Raw genomic sequence first — 5,533 nt, forward strand, 5'->3', positions numbered from 1 at the left:
AAATCAACTTTAGACAAATTATAAACTCAAGAGTCATTCATTCACCTTCAGGAGCACGCTTTTGTTATTGTATCTTTGTTATCGCACCTTCACGACTTCACTCCTGACCGGAGATCAGAAACCATCGACGACGACTAAAGCTCATTCAAACATTATAGCAACTTCATCATGTACCTTCGTCTTATGTATCATTTTTCATTTTTAATTTAATTTTATGCTAGAAAAGGGATGATAACATCAAATGGGTTATTCTTCTTCTTTTTGTGTCAAGAATAAAAACTTATTTTGATCTCTAGTTTTTTCACAAATGGTAAGCACTATCACCTCTATTGCACATAAATTTTTAAGGGTTTTTTCTCCTAATATCGTAAAAGTCTAATTTGGGAATTTTTTTTTTTAATTTCCTAGTTTTTTAACTGCTGGGCAAAAAAAATGTTTTTTTTTTTTTTTTCAATTGATTCTATGCTATGATTTACTATGACATGTGTAACTGCGTATTTTTTATTTATAAAAGTAAGGATAATATTTGAACAGTGAAAACTTGTTTTGAGTAAACAATATAAGGGCTTGTTTGGATGGATGTATTTCATAGGAGGAATTTAGATTTGGAGAGTCCAAATCCAAATACAATTGTTTGGATTTAATTTAAAGTAGTAATTTGGATTTGGCTCAAATCCATGATGGATTTGAAAGGGCCAAAATCATGGATTTCAAATACCATTTGTAACTAGGTATTTGAAATCCCCCACCCCACTTCTCTCTCTCTCTCTCTCTCTCTCTCTCTCTCTCTCTCTCTCTCTCTCTCTCTCATATCACCTCCGGCGACTTTTCAGACAATCGTGTCCAGCGACTTTTTCGACCACTACCTCCGACGAATTTTTCGGCAATCCTCTCCGGCGACTTTTTTGGCCACCATCAACCAACTAAGCTAAACCTATATTTATGTTTGATTGTCTATTTTGAATATATGAAAATTAAAATTATTTTTTTCTTAATTATATGTTTAAGTTCTTAAACTGTCAAAAACAATTCTTAAATTAAAATCCTCAATGAAATCATCACTTTTAAATTTTTGTATCCAAACAATAGAATTTCAAATGCATAGATTTGAAATCCAAATCCAAATCCAAATTCAAGAATCCAAACGGGTCCTAAGTTTTACGAGGATCAAATATTTCCCACTGTGGTAAAAAGCTATATGTTCTACAAGGAAATCCTTTTATGCAATGTTCATGAACAATCAATTGTTTTTATCAACAAAATGCTCACTTTATTAAAATAATCTACTTAATTTCTTTCAAGATTTGAATTGCAACATAATTTGTAGTCAAGCATACTTAGATTATAAGCTGAAATTTGAATGTAACTTTTAGTCTAAAGTTAACATTAGTTAAAAGGAGGCTTATTAGTCATTTACAACAATATTTTTGGACTATATCACCTTAATTTCAATATTGTTTGAGATATTAGGATTGGATAGTTTCTAAGCACATGTGAGTGTGGACCCAAGGTGAAGAGTCTAGGGATAAGGAATTGCAGGCTTACTTGCTAGAGCCAAGGAGACCATTTCTTGCTAGAGCTAATGGAATCATAAACAAAAATCCTAAATTCCTAATTAATGATTAATCCTATTTTTTGTTGGATGATCTCATTTAACTTTAAGTCCTCTCAATTTCTTATTCCTCAGCATGAACAACATAAATGATTAGTAAAATAGGATTATAAGTACTAAATTTAAATAATTTTGTCTAGACTATAATATTTATAGGCATAATTTTTTATGTACTTCATATCAGCACTTAACACCCTCCTCATGATCATTGGTTAAACAATTAAACTTGTTAAATTATGTAATTGTAGTATTATATTTTTTGTTTCATTTTCTAACATTACTTGCTTACAAATTAATAATTTGTGATCCCTAAGAGATATCCATTAATATGTATAAAGTATTGTTGTTGTGTAGAATACCAAGCACTAACAATGAAGTGTGATGAAATTATACATGTTGAGACATTGTGATTGTGGTGGAATTATGCATCTAGAGACATTGTGTGTGTGGTGGAATTATGCATCTCAGAACGTATACAAGAGAATGAAACTCAAATCATCAATTTTGGAACTGCTTGAACTATGTGAATGTTTCATTTGGGGAGAAGGAAAAAGCATTCTATATATCTAATGAAATATGTAATTATCCTATTTCCATGTGTAATTTAAAAGAAGTCTTTTTTTTTTAAATGTATTTTTAAGGAAAATGTCTTCTGGCTTTTTTGTATGTAAAAGTCTTTTTTATGAGATTGTTATTTATTAGTCATGCAATAATTAAACTGATGGGTTCATATCTTGTAAATTTTTTTTTTATGAACTATATTGTCATGTTATTAATTTTGCTTCAATTAGGTCATTGTGATTTGTGTTGTACGAAAACTATTTAGCACTCTCTAATGATCAGTATGGAAGTAGATAATGGAAGAGGCACTGATATCTATCTTGTTTAGAATTCATTCATTGCATATTCACGATGAGTTTTCAAAATAATAGTAGCACCAATGAAAAATTCATCCTTTTACACACAAACATGGTGGAAAAAAATTTGGAAATTGACACTATCAATATAAGGTCAACTCTAAAAACACTATCCTTTCAAGATTACATATGTGAAGTGACAGGACCGCCCCCGGATTCCACCCTGAAACCCGGAGAGGTCCTACGGGAATCCAAAATCAAGGAAAATCCTACCGAAAATTCGGCAAAACCTCCCCTGAAAATGGATAACCCAGAAATTTCAAAACCTGTTAAAAAACACTTCTAAATAACAACCACCTCTACCACAAACAAAAAGGGTCTCATACCCAACAATTTCACAGAGAAACCAACTAAATATTTAAAGTGGTTATCAGAGCCTCTATTCTATTACAAAAAATTTTACACCAAAAAAATAAATGACGCCTACTGGTCCGAGTAGGAATATGGATGTGACTGCCTCGACGTGATTGGCTCGACCTCCACCAAAGCTACTACCTGGGGGGACAATTTAAAACAAACAAGAAAAACCCTGAGATAACTCAGTGAGTGGACAGTTAATAAAAACGAAAACAAAAGTAAACTTCATGTTTCAGAAAATCCTTCAAAACCACGTTTAGCTCTAAGACCTCACGTCACTCTTTGAAATCCCCCAGTTTAAAACCATAAGGTTTATTTAAACTTAAGAAATCCCATAAAACAATATATATTTCTCAAATAACAATTTCTTAAAACAAACGAACTGTAAAACATCGTAACAACAACCTTGATAGAATTCAAAAGAAATCCCTCACTTAAAAACATATTTAATAATTTCTAAAAATAACCAAATTCATTTTCCACCATGCTATATACCCTGAATAACCTGGCCATACACCTGTGCGGAATTCCTGCATCACACAGGCAGGCAATATCCTGGCCATACACACGCGTGGAGTAAATCCAACACGTGCAGACAATATCCTGGCCATACACACGTGCGAATAAAATCAGCACGTGCAGGCAATCATGGTCATTCGTGCACGCAGAGCAGCCCCCAAAGGGCGAAGCATCCTAACACACGGCCTAAAGCCTATATGTGTGCCGTGATGGGTCCCAAAGACCTATGTATCTGATAACCTGGAGGGTACTGCAAAGGGTGGTTTGAAAACCATTTTTACATAACCCCAAATAAATCCTTTTTCCACCAAGAATAGAATAATTGTACTTTTCCAAGAAACTTTAATTTCCATAAAAACTTATTGCATAATTCCAACTTAATTTCAAAATACATAAATCAAGTCACTCTTTTCGACCAAAAACTGAAATAATAAAATAAACCATATGTATAGAGTAAGAAGCTGAAGTAAAAGGACTTTATCAACTCCAATAATCCATCAAGTAAAACCATATTTTAAAATTTATATACGAGGGAAAATGAAAGATCGAAATCCGACATTTAATACCAATGATCAAATCCCAAGATAAAATTCCCAAAGTATTTAGTGTGAAATGATTGATGAAATTTTCATGAATTCTTTAGAAAACCAAAAGCCCATTCAAACTTCAATTTCACAATTAAAATTTATATAACTAGAATAAATCACGAATTTTATAAATCATTTAAAGAGACAAGAGTCCACTCACAGAGATAGCCCTAGCTTCGATCCTCCACGGGATCGTCACGAGTCACAGCCGTGTCGCCTATAGGATAAACAATCAATGAAATATAATTAGTTCCGACTCAAGGCACTGAAATGTAAATGTGTGCTTAACTTAACGTCACACCCGCCTCCCATTCTAGCTCGACGATTCCCAACCTCCACTCATAGACCCCAAACCCCTATAAACACTCTGGAAGCTCCCCGGCTCAGCCTAACCAAAAACGTCCTAACCAAGATCAATAACTTACTCCACCATTGCCCAAAATTAATCCTTTATTCACGAATGGCAGCGGGAGTTCGGACTCACTGCAGGAGCCGTCCAAAGTGGCTGCCCCAACTCCAAATTCAACCAATTTTATTTAATTTCAACCAAACCCATTAATTTTCTCACTCCTAAACAACTATTGAGTTTCCTAGGGAAGGAATTTGTCCTAGCCCCCAAATCCGAAAACCCAAGCTAACCCGAAATGGCATCAAACCCCCAACTCCAACTTCCCCAAAAACTCATAATTTCACAAACTTTAACTTAAAATCTTCAATTGGAGTCAACAATTCTCCAAAAATAATCCCAAAAACCAGATTTCAAAAAAAACCCGAAAATAGCCTTAAATCCCATAAATTCAAGTTTCAAAATTTCAAGATTTCTGAGCTACAAAACCAGAAGAAATGAAAGCCCAAAGAAAGAGGAACAAAACCCACCTAAGATGGAGGTGATTGGCGCCGAAAAACTGGTCGGAGAAGGGAGGAGAAGCCGGCGGTCAAGACTGCCCTTTCCAAGCTGGATTCGCGCGCAGAGGTGGCTGGGCTGGCTGGAGGAGCGCTGTGGGAGGTCGCCGGTGGTCGGGGTCGATGGAAAAGTCGCCGAAAGTGGCTGGGTTGGTCCGCACAGAGAAAAGGGAGAGAGAGGGAACTCGGGGAGAGAGAATCATGAGAGAGAGTGTGGGCTCAGGAGGGTGGTCGGCGCTTGGAGGGTGTGCTCGCCGGAGGCAGAGGCCGGGTCGGCGAGGGGTGGTCGACAGTGAGCTGGGTTGTGGGCGCAGAGGAAGGGTGCCGGAGTGGAGAGGGAGAGAGTGCGGGGAGAGAGAAGAAATAGAGGGAGACAGAGTGTGTAGAATATTCTAGAGAGAGAGAGAGAGAGAGATCCTCTTAAAAATCTGATTTTTAAACCCAATTTGTCAATTTTACAAAATTGCCCCTCGCTTCAAACGTCCATATCTCTCAAACCGTAACTCGGATCAACGCGTGCTACATGTCTATGAAATCGTGGGATCGAAACCTATCTAATAGACCCAAAGTCAAAACCAAAAGCCCATTTATTTTAAAAGTCAATTTTTGGTCAAGCTTAAATTAAAACAAAAATAAAT

General features: G+C 35.7%; 1 long non-coding RNA gene across 1 annotated transcript; it reads right to left on the reverse strand.

The window, feature by feature from the left end:
* Window positions 1-2,923: 2,923 nt before the first annotated feature.
* LOC147291575 (uncharacterized) lies at window positions 2,924-5,197 on the reverse strand. Its single transcript, XR_015121540.1, has 3 exons — window positions 4,869-5,197; window positions 4,153-4,209; window positions 2,924-3,024 (listed from the first exon to the last, which is right to left on the reverse strand). It is a non-coding gene; the product is annotated as an uncharacterized LOC147291575 (long non-coding RNA).
* Window positions 5,198-5,533: the final 336 nt, after the last annotated feature.

This window comes from Dryas octopetala, chromosome 3, assembly GCF_963921425.1.
Source record: "Dryas octopetala chromosome 3, drDryOcto1.1, whole genome shotgun sequence".
NCBI lineage: Eukaryota > Viridiplantae > Streptophyta > Magnoliopsida > Rosales > Rosaceae > Dryas > Dryas octopetala.